Here is a 17,325-nt window from a genome sequence, read left to right as displayed (position 1 = left end):
TTTATCCGTATTTGCTTTCTGCTTGTTTTGATTCTTAATCGTCATCTTCTAAATCAAACCTTTTAAATTTGGAGTAGTTTTCCTACCCCTGAATATACTTATTAAATGTTTCATTATTTTCATCGTAGGATTCTAATGCAGTTTTGAAGAATTAATTACACTTTCGATTTTAGAGGTGACGAAGTTTACGATTCGGTAACTTTCTGGATGACAGATAGCACTCTGTTTTGCGGATATAATCGTATGGGCTGATGAAAATTATATCTTTATTATCTGGTATCTTTAATAATTATATCTTTTATTTTCTGGTTTTATTAAAAAAAATTCATCCTTCTCTTTTTCTTCTTTTTTTTTAATCTGTTGTTTGTTATTTTTTTTCTCATTATTATTTCCTCCCCCCCCCTTTTTTTTTCTTCATATGTCTATAATTTTCCTTTGTTTTATCTTCATTTTGAACTTATATATATATATATATATACAAATAAAGTACGCTTTTATTTCTGATTCTGTAACTTCATTGATAGTTCGTACTTATAAATTAGCCTATTTAATGTCACCTTTTTGATTCATTATAATCTTAAAAATTCATCAATTATTTAAAAAAAAAAAGAAGTTATACATATATTCAGGCAAATTTTAATTTATGGACGGAAACATTTTGCCTAGTTCATCAGTTCAAGGAAATCTTATTTTCAAACATTTTTTTTTCTCAAATGCTGCTTGATTATTCATTTTCACGCTTTAGATTTTGTCACTGAAATTTAAGTGAATTGAAATAGAAAAACTTAAATGCTTTGTATTACAGAAACATTTCGCCCATTAATAAATTGAATAATAAGAAATGTCACAAAGTAATGAAAAAATGATTTTTTGCAAGGAATATCTTTGCATAAACTAGTTGTGTGCAAAGCGTTACACTAGGGACAAAAAAAGATTTGAAATTTTCTTTAAGAAATCCAAATCTGTTCAAAAAAATAGAGTTTATTATACAGAGATAGAAAAAATTTTAATGTTTGGTTTTTAAAATATATTCTGTACAAATAAATTAACAGATTCGAAACCTTCATGCCCCTACCCAATGAGATCCCACGTTAGTATGTTATAATCAAATCAGTAGATCAAAAGCAATTAAGGTGTTTTGTTATTTTCATTCATTTTTTTGCGCATTATATAATAGAAAGTGAAAATTTGAAATGAACATTATTTTCACATACATTAAATGCTATATAATCAAATATTTCTGTCATTTAGAAGTAAATATAATGGCTAATAAATAAATATATTTATGCTAGTAAATATTATTTCCTTTTCAAAGAAAGTCTATAAAATGCATTAAATAACGTTTGGATGCTGCTTGGTTTATTGAAATAAATTGCTTCTCTTCAACAGAAAAAATGACATTTTTATGGAAACTGAATTTTTTTTATTGTTCAAAAGTATTTCTTTGAATTCATGTTTGAGAGCTTTTTGAAGATTTAACGGTATTTATAATTGCTTTCACAATACATATTTTCATTGTATATTGTATTTAAAAATTTACAAGAGATTGTTCTGTCATTGTGATTTTTAGCTGAATAAGCATTAAATATTATTTGAAAATTTGATATTTTAGAGCCTATTTTGGAGTGGAGATATAAAATAAAGCAAAAAAATAATATAGTTTTATAATTTCTTTTCCTTCTTCCAACTGGAAAATATATTTTTATTGCAAATATTTTTGAAAAAATTAAAATATCCATTGAAATAATAATAAGAAAATCTGTATAGACGGCACAAATTGCGTGATAACAAATGTACGACTCCGGCTTTTGTTGTAAAGTTTCATTAATGACTCAAAAAATGTCTATTGTTACGTATTTTTTATAGAAAAAACAAATAGAAAAGCAATTTTCCATTATTAAAATTTATTTTAATTCCACATCTTTTATTTCAATGTGTGCTGATTCGAAACATTTTCAGATTGAAAAGCATTTAGTTGTTTGATTTAGTTTTAGTTGCGTCAAAAACATACAAAATCATTTTCATAACTAATTAACATCCAAATTCGGTTTAAATATTTTTATTCAATGAAATGATTAAGAAATGTTGTTTTAGTTAATATTTTCCTTCTCGAAAAAAGGAAAATTTGTAACTAAGAGACAAATAAATGTTATATGAACTTCAAATAATTTTCAGGTATGAAAAATAAAAGCACAGCTACAGCAAGCAGTTTGAAATGATATGGTAGTGTTCAAGATTAAGAAATTCAATCAAAAAAATGAATCTTTGTTTTTTCAAAGCACCCCAAAATATTATATTTCTTTACATGAAATCTTTATTTGAAATGCGTAGAAGCTTCTTGGTTAATTTATGCAAATATAGGACATGATTGACGGAATCATCAGCACTTGTACCTCTTCTTCTCATTCTAAATATTATAAATGTCTCTTGATTAAAAAAACAACAACTTAAAGTAAAATGATATATATATTTCCATTTTGATTACTTTTTCTTTACGTTAAATAATAATGGCATATTTATTTTGGGCATAACCTGTAAAATATAATTTTACTTACATTTTATTTCTCAATATATTTTCTTTAAAATTCCTGAGTGAATTCAAAGCTTCACAGTGCTCATTTTGTGGTGTGAATTGCGATATATTTGTCAAGAAATATATAGAATTTCAATGCTTTTTGAAAAACTAGACATTGACAGACATTAAAAAGCTTTAGTTTGCATTCACGATTCGTATTTATGTCCTATGCTCTTTGAATCTTAAATTATTAGATGATTATTATTCTATAATTTTAAGCAAAAAAATTTCTTTTTGCAAAAAGGTCAATTTCTTGTATTAATTTATTTCTTAGCTTATGTCATTTTCATTTAGTAGTTAAAGTATTCATTACTACTTTTAGATATCGCAGTTTAACTAAGTGTATTGTAAAAAAAAACTAAGATTGACTCTGCAATTTTCGGGGATAAATTTCTGATTTTTCGCTTATTTGATTTAGTAAAATGTAATGGATTAAAAAAATATATTTTCAGGTATAATGTTTGATCTCATTCAAGGAACAATTAAACTGACAGCTATCACTTTAAGAAGTATAAATTAACTAAGTCTATCAATTTCGGTTAAAGCATTCGAATTGTGTTGATAAGTCACCAGAATAAATCAGCCTAAGGCTCACAAAACTTTTCAATCCTCTAATTAAAGTGATAATAATTTTATCTTAAAATATATCCATACAATTTTTTTCTCGGTAGCATGATTATCAAAAAAAACTAATGCCTTTTTATTTCCTTTTTTACATGTTTCTTACTTGTTCCTTTGTTACACCATAAATATTTTTAATGGTAATTATTACGGGTATGATGACAATTAGAGAATGCATTAAAAATATTAGAATTGGCAAAAGAAGCTCTTTATCAATTTATACTATTGATTTAATTTTTATTATTAGTAGGTAAAATTTTTATCATTAGTAATATTAATACTTTTCTATCGCTCATTCTAAAAAATAAAGTTGACAAAATATTTATCGATATTAGTTTTTGAAATGGCTGAAAGCGAATTAAAAAATGTAAAATACTGTTTTTATGTTCGTTTTGAGAAAAAATACAGTTATAGTTTTATCCACTCGAAAATAGAAAGTTATCTTTTTCAAATATTTGATTCGAATGATGAAAAGCTCAATTAAAGGATAAAAAGAATTACCAATAACTACTATAGAGTACTACTGTAAATACTGAAAGTTGTAACAAAAAAAAAAAGGGAAACATAACTAATTTTTTTTCTAAAAAGAAAAATAAATTTTCTAAAAAAGCAATGGATAAGCAGTCATTATTCAAAGCTCAAGAATCTGAGATGCAACTCGCGAGAAATTCAGTCAAAATTGCAAAAACTTTTAAACAAAGTTTAACTATGAAAAGAAAAAACATGTGTTGATTCATAAAATAGATGAAATTTTCTGCACGTCAAGTTTCAACACCGTATTTGCATTTCACTGAACTCTACTGAGGTCCACATGGTATTTTATACTACCTACAAATTTAACTATTAATAATTCTTAACCTAATATCTACGTAATTGTAATTCCTGTGCATTTTTACACACTCTTAAATTCAAAATATAAGTTTTAGAGTTTTGCGCTGCTATATAGAATCTAACGTAGTTGAACACCCAAAAATGCGACGGCTCTTAATTTTCTTTGATACAGAGCGAAAAGACAAAACAATTTATACAAAGTGTTCTATAAACAAATTTAAAGAAAAATTATTGTATTTCACAGGTAAACGTTATTTTTAAATGGTTTCTCACACTAAAAATCGTTTTTTTAATGTAATAAAAACATGCAAGGGTTGGAGAAAAGTATGGAAATAATTCTATATTAACCCTATGTAAACAACTCTTTTTTAGCAGCAAATGTTTTGAAAGGTTTTACATTAAGAAGCTGTTGACACAATTTTAAATATCATGATTGACGCTGGTAAAAATGGACAAAACTGATAAAAATTGATAAAAATCTTTATCCATGTAAATCTTTATCCATGTATTTTTATCAATGTAAAATTTGGATCGACCAAAATGAGAAGATGAAAATAATAACATCTTTCGGAACTTTATACCATCAATTTTGAACTCATTCTATAAGATTTCAAAATTTATATGAAAATTCCTTTAGAGTTATAGTTATATTAAAAGATAAAAGAATCTCTTAATTTCCTGCGCTGATGTAGATAGATTTAAATTTTGAATAGGTAAAAAAGACACTACTTTTAAAACATTCAAGCATGATCTCTCTATTCTTATTAAAAGTTAATTTCGATTAGTGTTAAAAGAGGAAAGAAGCTTTTAACTTTATCCACTCATTTTGGTTGGTTCGAATTTTGTTTAGGTAAAAAAGATGCTACTATTGAAAGCTTCAATGATGGTATTTCAACAATTATTAAAAGATGATTTCTATTAGTATTAAGAGAGGAAAGAATATCTTAACTTCCTCCGCTCATTTTGGTTGATTAAAATTTTGTTTAGGTAAAACTACTGTTGAAAGCTACCATGAATGTATTTCTATTATTATTAAAAGAAGATTTCTAATAGTATTAAAAGAGGAAAGAATCTCCTTCTTCCTGTGCTCATGTTGGTAGATTCAAATTTCGCATATATAAAAAAACCACTACTTTTAAGAGCTTTAAGCGTGATATTTCTATTATCATTAAAAGATGATTTCTATTAGTATTAAAAGAGAAAAGAAGCTTTTAAATTCCTGGGCTCATTTTGGTTGATTCAAATTTCGCATAGACTTATCTTTCAAATCAATCACAATCTTTTTAATTGAGCCAGCACGTAAAATCAAATTTGCCCTGCAAATGACAAAAATTGTTTTTTTTTAATTATATAATTAAATAAAGTTTAACCAAAGGTTGGTAAAGGAAGGTTAGCTATATGTTCTCACATTGCAAATTACTGAATTTTATCACACAAATATATCCATATCACTTTTAGTCTTGAATAATACAGGTTAAATAATATTTAATATAGATAGGTATTAATAATCTACCTATACTTGTTTCAATGTACTTTATATGTAATTGAATAATAAATTCAAAAGACAATAAATAAAATAGTAATATAGTAGAAGAATGACAAAGGGGAAAAAGGAGGAAACTACTAATCAGTTTACTTAGACAGAATCAATTGAAATTCAAAATTAGTCAGTCATTCTTATCAGAAAAGTAAACTAAACATTAAAACAATGCATTTAAAATATTTATGGTGTTAGCAGAAAGGAATGCGAATAAAACATTCTGACATTGTCCTTTCTTTGTGTTTTTTTTTATTTTTAGAATACAGTATAGCAATTTTTAACTAGGCTGCCATATTTAAAAATAGACAATTAAATAGGCCTAATATTTGCCAACTCTCCAGAAATATGTTTATAAAATAGTTATAGTAACAGAGCTGAAGAATTGAACATTAAATAGATCAGTTTTTATTCTGGAGTAATTTTAAAACTGCATTCTAAATAAGCTAGTGATATACACAACAAATAACTCGATTTCCACAACTAAATATATTAAAGATATCTTTCCAATGAACAGTTGGTTTAATAGCAGTGAAATAAAAGATGAATAAGGCTGAGAAATAGTTATTTAACTGCATCTGATGAATTAAAATGGTATTATTTATTCTTTATTTTCAAATTACTAATTTCAATGTATCTAAATTTACGAAAACCGTACAGTAAAATAATTTGAGAACTTAAAAATGTTTTTTGGAATTTTATTTCAGTACTATTAAATTCATGGGAGATCAAAGGAGAAAGTTTTTCCGAACTGATGCTCATGCGTAAATTTGACTCAAAAATGCTTTCTTTTTAACTGAATTCAACTTGAATAAAACATTTAGTAGATAAAATAAATTATTATTAATTTCATTGTTCGAATTTTTTTTGCGTCATATGAAAAATAATTTAATTAAAATCGCTTGATTACTTATAAAAGTACTTTAATTACTTAATAAATTAATATCTAATTAATATATCTGAAGAGTTTATATTCTTGTTTATATTACATATTTTTTCTTACAAGACGAATGTAATGCTGATTTGAAAAATTTTTAAATAAATTTTATAGAATACCATTTGCAAAGTTGCATAAAAATGGCCTATTTTTGTTTCAGACAATTTTAGTTCATTGTCACTTTTTAAATAGAATTTGAGAGAGATATCATAAACTTGGCTTAACTCATTACTGGCATTAAAACAGAATTAGCATTCGGTAGTTGTAGCATTTCGTTTTTTCCCCCTCACTTTTATGAAATTTGTTTGCTTTCTTACATTGTGTGCAAAGAAATAATAAATTTGTCAATTTTTTTATTAATTCACTTACTCATATTCAGCTAATTATTACGATATCTATTTAATATTATGATAAATCTACACTGTTAGAGATTTCTCAGAAAAAGTGGTTGAATAACAATTTATTTAAGGGTTATTTTACCACATTCAGTCAAAAGAGTTAAATAATCATAAATAAAGTAGTAATCAAACCGTTAAGTGTGAAAAAACAGTTAATTGACTGCTTTCACCTGATATGGTTAAACAACCAGAATTTTATTGCACCAACTAGGACCACCTAGTGAAGCCACTTAGTTCTTTGCGACAGCGTACATATCATAACCAAGCGGATTAGTCTGTCAATCTCATGACTGGCAGAACTGGGGTTTGAGTCCCAGTATTGTCACCACAATATTTCCTCCATTTCCTTCAACACACGGAGAATTTCCAGTGACCAGCACTCTCCAATGTCCATTACCTTACGAAAAGCAGATTAGAAGATCTAGTTAAATTTTATCTTTGAAAAATGCCAGTTGTAAACGGTTAAAAAACCTTAAAAGTAAAAAATGTTCTTTACCGTTAACTTTACGGTTAATCGGATGGACAGACAGCTGCCAGTTATTTTACCATAATTTTAGAATGAAAATTTTAACAGTGTATTTAGCTACGATAAATCCATTGAATATTTTACTGTAAGTTATTTAATTATATTTAACATTATTTAAGAATCTCATTCTGTATTAGAATCAATATACTAATTTTCGAATCATAATTGTTTTGTTTTTTTCCTGAAAAAAAAACGCGTATATTTACACTTTATCAAATGAAATGCAAGAAAAATCAATGGCATTAGTTTTTAAGCTCTTTTTTAATCTTTTCCCATAAAATTTATATCTCATAATTTTCTTTCATTGACCTTATTTTAGAAAAAAATTATCTATAGAGTATAATTTAATGTATAAAAATTTCAAATGAAACAATCCTATCTTATTATTTTATTTCATTTATATTTTCAGTCATCTTATTTCATAAAAAAATATTTATAAGGTATATCATTTATATTTTCATTTATCTTATTTCATAAAAAATTATCGATATTTTATATAACTTATTTTTTCATTTATCTTATTTCATCAAAAATTATAGATATTTTATATAATTAATATTTTTATTTATATTATTTCATAAAAAATTATGAATAAAGTATCAAATGAAACAAAATAAAAAGCCTGGTATAAGTTCTTTTTTATTATTTCATATTTTATCCCATAACATTTTTATCTTATCATTGTATTTCATTTATATTTTAATGCTTCTAATTTAATAAAAAAAATATCTATAATGTATTATTTTAAAAAACAAGTATGAATCAAGAATGGATGGGTTCAGTTCCATTTCTAAATTAAAATAAATAACTGAAAAGAAATTATTTTCAAAATTGAAACATTTAAGGGAATACGGAAACCATTCTTTTGAGTGGCGGAAAAGAGTGCTTACCGACTCCGCTGCTCAGAAAGCCCACCTGGCGTTACGTTTCTTCACCTTTCAACAAGTGTCCATTGAATAACGAATGAAAATTCCTTACATATATATCAAATTGATTCACAAACTAGCGCCATCTAAGTGTAGGGGGCTTTTAACGCTCCTTTCAAAAATTTAAATAATAGTTTTGTTCAAATATATCGGTTGTCAGAAAAAGCTGGAAAATTTAGTCACTCTTGAAGACGCGTTTATCAAATGCTTGAAATTTAAGAATAAATGACGATTTGTAAAATATTTTCCGAATACGAAGATATTAGGTGCACAGTATGTAAGTTGTCCAATTATGCTTTAGTGGTCAACTTATGGAGAGGAGTTAAGTCAGTGTTTTTTATTCTATCATTTCTTATATTTATTCTTGAAAATATAATATTCTTGGCATTGTTCACGTTATTGCTTATATTTGCTAATCAAAACAAAGATAAACGCAATTAATTTTTTGACATAACTTTAATCCTTGAATGCGTGTAATTTTTATTTTTAATAAATAATGTTTGAAATCATCCAAAAAGCGACTTTCTAAAGTAGACATCGTTTTGTGCCCTAATTTACTACAGCGTACGCTTTCTCACAACACCACGCACTTCTCGCCAAAAGTGGCATGTATTGGTGCCCCAAATTCAATTGTCGATCGCTTTATTTCAAATAACTTATGAAAAAGTTTATGTATTATTTATTTTTTGAATCAATCTTGATTAAAAATTATAATAATCTTGATATAATCTTGAATCTCGGTTTAACAATTTTAAAGTTTTGTATTGCAGGAACTTTTAACTAGTATGATCTTTATCATTTTATCAGTTGAAAACTACTTCTTTATAACAATTATACTCATGCGAACTTCTTCATTTTAAACATTTTTTCATTTATTTAAAAAGGTAGAAAATGTTATGTATCGCATGGTTTTTAAATTTTCTGAAGATTCGGGGTTTCAAATCTGTTGATTTTATAGAAAGAGATTTAAATTATAATGAATTAATGCTTCTTAAATGTCAGTAGTTGAAAATTTCTTGTAAGTCTTGAAAGATTCTTATGCATTCTTTATTAAGGAATTAAAATTTTCCATTCAAAGAATTCAATAAATTCACTGATAAAAAATAAATCAATAACAGTAATGCATTTTTTTGTAGTTTCTTAAAAATTACCTCAGTTATAATTATGTACATTTAGCAACACTTATAATATAATTATGCAAAAAAATTATTTGTAAGTATATTTACTTAAAAGAATTCTATCGTTTTAATGCTTTTTCTTCCATCGACATTTTGTAAAGGGAAAAGAGCACTAAGTGAATGAACTGTAATTAGAATAATGAGAATAAACTGTAATTAGAAGTTCTTATTCATTTGATTCAGAAAACGTTATTCTCAATTTATTCATTATCTGAGATATGAATCAGTTGACTCGAACCACTATATTTGAATAACTGATTCGAATTGCTTGATTCGAAATTATTGATCTAAATAACTTGACTTGAATCACTGATCAGAATCGCTTAATTCAAACAACTCAAATGAATAATTTAATTTTAAAAGTGATTTCAATCACTTCATCCGAATCACTGATCAGAATCTTTTGATTCGAATAACTGATCGGAATTGCTTGATTAGAATCAATAATCTGAGTAACATGATTTGAATCCATGTTCCGAATGACTTGATTCAAAATAATTTGCATCATTGATCCAAATCACATTATTTAAATTAATCTAAATACCTTGATTTGAATCAGGGAAACGAATCACTTGATTTTAATCAATTAATTTGAATCAGTAATTTGAATCACTCTATTTGAATCCCTGATCTGAACCGATTGGTTCAAGCAACTGATCTGTATCACTTGTTTTAAAAAGTTATTTCACTCACTTCTTGATTTAAAAATCACTGATCCTAATCACATGATTTGAATCAATGATCAGAATCACTCAATTCGTAACAGTGATCCGAATCACTTGATTCGAGCAGCGTATTTAATTACTTTGGGGATTCACTTCTGCCCATCTCTATCGTCAACTAGATAATATCCTTCAATACACGATCTAGATTTATATACAAAACATGCGTCTCATCTTCATTAGTTTTATTAGAATGCACCCTAATAGAAATTTAGCAATATAAATTACTTAAATTATCTATTCGTTTGGAGATAATCTAATAATTTTAAATTTGCCTTTAATTGCATGTTATACTTTAACTCTATTTCCGTTATCTTTAAATTTCGAGTATGTCTTTAAATATTTAGTTTAATAATATCTAATATGAATAAAAAATCTTGTAATTCTAAAATTTTAAAACTTTGAAGCTTTTAGAGGAGATTATTATAAGTTTTCTCCTTATTTTTTTCAATTAGTATTCTTCTTAGTTTTTATTAAAATATTATAAGCAAACATAGGATTTATTGAGCTATAATAACTTCACAAATTTTCGTAATGTGGGCTAGGAATATTAATTTCCAGATTTTCTCACATAAATTACCTATCTTCAACTCAATTTTGCTTCTCTTTATTTGGATAATTGAGAGCAGTAAAAACTTTTAATCTGATTATTGTTATTTATTTATTTTTGATCACAGTGAGAAAGGTGTAATATATATGTATATTTTGCTCGTCAACAACGTTAGATTCTTATGAATNATATATATTGCTCGTCGACAACGTTAGGTTCTTATGAATTGATTTTTTTTTAAATTTTTCTATTGTGACATTACAGTTAACAATGGGAAGTAAAAAAAGCAAGGTTAATAAAAAAAAATTTCGGCCATTATCAATACGTGCTTCAAACTTTCAGTGTTTATTAACATTTGATACGCCATCTAGAATATGATTTCTCTGACCTTTAAGTAATCAGAAACTCGCACGTGAAGTAAACGCAGAGTAATAAAGTTTCGTATGCATTTTAAAACTATTAAAATTTTTAAGGACTACAATTTTTAAGTAGATTAAAAAGGAAAAAAAAAATTTTTTGTGAGTTTTAAATCAAAAAATGTTTAGTGAGAAAAATAGCATGATCATATCTACCAGAATATAGTAAAATTAGCCATGTTTCTAGCTCTATGGGAACACCAAAAAGCTAGAGCGGGGCGAGTGGGGGGGGGCATCGGGGCAATTGCATCCCTCACGAGCATCTTTCCCTTCCATCAGGATGAACTTAAAAATCGTCAGGAAAAAGCTACTATTGCGAGAAAAATACAATTATATTCTTAAAAAATCCCTTTTTTTTCTTTTTTTTTTTTTTTTTTTTTTGTAAATGAGAATAAATTAAAAACTTAGACGAGAACCTTCAAGACGAGAACTTGTTCTCTTTACTTACACTTTACCACCAACTTCCTGTTGCGAAATCTTATTCTCAGACAATTCTGAGGATCATGTCTCTTGTTTGTGTCCATATGGAAAGTTATTCAACACCACTGAAGAATAGGGGGAGACATTAAGACAATCCTATCTCATCTATCAATTCTACCTCATCAATCTATCAATCCTACCTACCTTTCTCCTCATTCAATAAAGAAGAAAAATTTGAAAAACGTTTTAGCTTAACGTTAAAGAATTCCGTTCCTAAATTATTTGGAAGAAAATTAAGTCGTAAGTTTGTTTAGCCATTCTTTTTTGTAAATTTGCTCTTAAATAATAGATTTATGTGTGTTAATAAATTCAATTATTATTCTCATATATGAGTTCAAATATTAAATAAGACTTGAAATTCTTATACCTACCAAGTTGTCTTAGAAACTACTATAATGAGGCCCTCATTTATTTTGTAGTTAAAAATGCATGTGCTATTTCATCAGAAATAGTTTTTCCTCTTATCGGGAAAATACATATTTAAAAAAAAATCAGAACTCAAGGCATTTCTGCTTAGCAACTTCTTTGATTGGCAAGTATTGCGTTTACACTATAACGAAATTTATAATACTGTATTATCATAATAATGTAATTTATTATATTATAAATTATATTCTTGAGCAAATCTGTTTTATATCGAAAGGATTTAGCTTTCGTTCTCTATTGATGAGACTTGGGTTCAAATCCCCATGTTAATTTGTATACTGCCATCGGCTTACTCCCATCAGTTCCATCAAACAATCCAGTGGTGGAGGGATCATGTCATAAGCAACAGTAATCTTGGCATCGGGCTTAGAGTGGAATATTTTCGTGCTTATTGAAACTTTTCTTCCCATAATATTGAGACCCAAAAGTTGAGTCTCGACTGGTCTAAGTCATAAATGTGAGAAATCAAATAAATAATTTATGTACGTTTAGAGCATCTATCCATAGAATTTAAATATTAGATCATGCACATGAAGATAATGATGTCCCTATAATGAATGTCCTATTATTTTTTACTTTCTACACTACATTCCTCCAACTGCACCAAACTACTTCATTTACAAATCTTCATCATAAATACTTTATGTCTTCAAAAATATTTTTTACACGGCTATTTATCAGCGGCTGTGAAAAATTTAAAAATCTTTCAAAGGGGGGGGGGTCACACTCGATATCATTTCAATCGATTAATTTTGCGAACAAAGATGTTTTAAGCTTTTCTGACACTTTAGTACATGTAGACAAGCAACAAGATTTTATAATATTAGCCCTAACAACTTTAGTTTGGTCTCATTCATTTCCTCGTCAACAACGGGTGGGAAATAACATCTCACTTTTCAGATGAAAATTTCAGACGCGTAGGATGAAAATTTAAGTTAGTAGATAGATATAAATCAAAAATTGTACGTTCCATACTTTAACTTTACTAATTCCAGTATGAGTTTGGAACAAACAGTCCTATTGACGCAGTTTTGGTAGCATTCGAATTAGCGTAAAGCAACATACACAGAAAATCATATTTCGCTTGTCTAAATAGAAATATTTAAGTACTTTTCATCCCCTCATTAAATTCTGAATGATAGCCGGAGCTCATCTCAGAGAAGAACGTCAACTTCAGTTAAATTTTGTCCAAACTACTGCTTTTAATACAATGTCCAGTTTTCTTCTAATTATTTCCAATTTCAATTACTTAGAAACTAGTCGAGGATTGAAAGGGATGTAACTTTCAATTAGCTACTACAGATGCCATTTCAAAAGGGTACTTAAAGCTATTAGAAATTGCAATCATCAAAACTAATGGCTAATTTAGTCACAAAATTTACTACTGATATATATTAACTTGGAGGCTCAGCTAGCCAAAGCCCTTAGTGGTCTCTCTTTCATCCTTATTTTTTTCCCTTAAAATCAAATACTTTTAAAAAATATCATTTTGCTTATAAAATGCATAATTATTTTAATTTAATGTGTATTATTTAATTTTGTGTATTATTGATTTATGCCCATTATATTTAATGTGTGAACAATTATTTGGCTTAAATAGCCAACTGTACCTGAAAAAAATAATTAACCTTAGAAAGTGATACAATTGGAAATAATTAAAGAGAAGTAATTTTATTTGCTAACTATCTATAACGACAAACTTATATTACATTACAGCTCAAATATCAAATGGTTTTAATCTTTATTCAGATATTTTTATCTTTTAAAAAAATCAATATAAATAGTAAAATCATCGATATAAATCACTGACAAAAAATAGATTCTCAAATTTCACAGAACTATCTTCGTTTTTGACGAAACCGTTTGCTGGCTTATGCTCCGATTGAACATTTCGTCAAAGTGATGAAATAACAATCGTATTTTCTTCGAAGAAACGATATCGTCAGTAGCAAACAAATATTTCATCATTCTCTTTCTTTCCAAAAAAAAAATAATAATAATAATCTCGTTTTGACTAACTTTTCTAATAATCATTTTATTCCGAGAACCATAAAGCTGAGTCAACCTTAATGACACAAGAAAAACAAATTGAACAGAGATATAAAACTCCCATGCCTGAAGCAGGATTCGAACCTGATATCTTCCAGGTAAGAGGCCAACTCCTTGACCAACATAAAACATGGTCGGCTAATTTCGTGTCTTTATTATCGATCGTCTAGTCTTCATCCTAATTGCCATTTCCCATAGTGCACTACGATGAGATTTTAAGTTGAGAAAACATTTCCGTCATATATTTGAGAGTTCCCGTTCGTCACAAACCACGTGATTTTGTGATAAATTATTTCTCAAAATTAATGAAATAAATCTCAAAGAGTACTGATACGCAAAAGTAAGAGCTTTATTTCTGAGAGTGCATCTGGAGCATCAAACTACTTTCTCTTATTTCATTTATTAATTTGTCCATTTATTTATTTATTATTTATTTATTTTTTACTTTTGACATCAAATCAGGAGCGAGATAACAAAATGATGATATCAGGACAGTTAGATTTTTCGACAACAATAGATAAACAATCATTATTTAAAGAAAAAAAGTGAGAAAAAAATCACAAAAAAAAAGCAATAACTCTATAATAACTTGGAATTTCGAAAAATATACTAGTGAAAAATGACTAAATTCAGCACTTTAAATTTCAACTCTGTAGTTTCGATTCATCAAGCAATAGATCCGCCAACATATTTTTTTTTTACTTCAAGTTTATCAATTGATTATTCTCGAACTAATAATCGAAAAACAGAAGCCATACCATTCATCGTTTTTGTGTAAGTTAAGTTGAAAAAGCTTTTCTTTTAATAGTTTATAGAAAAATCTATGGAAGCTTCTAGGCAACAGATTTCTTTTGGTTTATTCCTACCCGAAAAGCAAAGATTGCTTTCGTTTTCATCTCGTTTAAAAATAAAATTTGAATTGATTTATAAGTCATTTATAATTTTCCGTGATTTAGTATTTGAACACATGAACTCTTATTATTTTCTTTACATTAATTGAATTTTTTAAGTTATTTTTAAGTTTCTTATGTATGAAGATTTTTATACTGAAATCAAATTTGCATTAATTACTTTAATTATATACAGAGTTAGTTATATGGCAAATCTCGAAAAAGAACCAGTAGGAAGTGTAAAATATCTGGAAGAGATTAAAATGTGCATTCACATGATTAACGATATATTTAATATATTCTTTATAATTGCAGAAATTAGTGAATGCTACGCAGCATTTTAAAAAGATTAAAATGTGTAGAATGTAGTATAATTCATATTTAAGAATATAGTTTAAATGATTAAAAAAAAAACAATTTCATTCTACCAAATATGTGAGTTGCATGGTTTTCTTCGGATTAGTAATTTCGTAATAAGTAAGTAAGTAATTCAGATTTGTAAATAGCATCCTGAAGTTTTCATACATTCTGAAACGGATTTTCACTAATTCACGATAAAATGTCGCTCAGCATGTTTATCAATCACGATCAGCTATATTTATCACCAAATATTGCAACTATAATTTCCCTACTTTATTCCTTTTATTACAAAATTATTTTACGATTCTTACCATCACTGCATACATATATCTGATACGATAGTCTTCCTTTTAAACAGAATTCGTAAGGTCCTTGAGAAGCTGTAATAGTGTCAGAAAAATTAAGAAGATAAATTAATTTTATTACGTTTATATTCATTACAGCATTAGATAATAAATTTTAACAACTCCTAATATCTGGATACAGAATATTAAGTTCTGAAATTTTAAAGTTAAAGATAACAGAATAACTTCATTATTTCAATCTAGATGCGCGATTTTCTAAATGTTTTAAGAACCTTATAGAAATAACAATACACATCTATTTGCTTCTCTAAACATAAGATTCTGATCAAAATAATAAGGAAGACCCAAATGTAAAAGAATACTCTTGATGGTAAGAACTTCATTGGATTTAAAATATATGAAGATGGTAATAAAAGTAAACATATTTTGAGGGTTCAAAAATAAACTCCCATTCTTCAGACTCGCCAGACATGAATGAAGAAAAAAAGTGATTTGAAATAGAAAATGTGAAGTTACCAACTAGAAAACATAAATCAAAGTGGAAAACGAAACTGAAGAACAACAACACAGTACTCAAGAGGGAAATAGAAGGCAAGAAAATTAGATAAAAATTAAAACAAAACTAGATAAACTGCAGTGACCGAGTGACGTAATTCATGTAAAAATGCATTCCCAAGTGCTTCGGAGAATTGGTGTGAAAAAAAATATTATTAACTAAGGAATCAGCATTCAAGTGAATAAAACAAGATTCCCGCGTATTAAGATAAGCAGATGTGGCAGAAGTCGTAAGAATTTGCTCACTATCGAGATTGAATTTATCCCCGAGATTAAAATAATGTACTACAATAGATTTATAGCATTTTTGATAAGAGAGATATCATTCGTGTTCCTTTAGTCTAAATTTTTAAACGCATCTGGTTAATCAAATATAGCCAAGGCTTCGCAGGCGAGAAATTCATTCTCTGTTTCACTCTCGGCTGCATCGGTTTCTCCAGTTTTATTTATCACTTTTATTTTCCATTTTTTCTGGCAGCCATACATTTTTTTTGTCAAATCACTTTTGTTTTCCTCATTCATGCCTGTCCAGTCTGCCGGTAGATATTTTTGAGAGCGTTCAACATTTGCTTTGAACGTTACCATTCGAAGAGCTCGCACGTGAATTTTTGAGCACTCAAAACATCTCGACTTACACGCTCATAATTACACGTTCATATTTTTTGGAGGTAATGAAGTTTTTATCTTTCCGTTTCAGTTTCTTCGGAATGTCCATTTAGTGACACAGTGTATTAAATTAAAATACACTGGTGTGCAAAACTTAAGCAACAAGTGCCACAGCTCCCCAACAAAGTATAGGATAGCTATGAAATTGCAGTATAATAAGCACGTAATTCAGTAGAAAGATTATTTGTATTCAAATTTTAGAAATAAAACGTCGTAGGTGATGTAAGTGTACGTAAACCTTGTGGGTCGGCGAGCGCAGGTCAAAGCTGTGATAAAAGGATGAAGAGCACCGTAGTTAAAGACATACGCTGCAAGTGCAAGTGATTTGTTTTGTGAAACATGTCTTCAAGAAATCATTTAGACGACTTTACCCGAGG

The sequence above is a fragment of the Parasteatoda tepidariorum genome, chromosome 7 (genome assembly GCF_043381705.1).
Source record: "Parasteatoda tepidariorum isolate YZ-2023 chromosome 7, CAS_Ptep_4.0, whole genome shotgun sequence".
In the NCBI taxonomy this organism is placed as follows: domain Eukaryota; kingdom Metazoa; phylum Arthropoda; class Arachnida; order Araneae; family Theridiidae; genus Parasteatoda; species Parasteatoda tepidariorum.
This window is presented reverse-complemented; position numbering follows the sequence as displayed.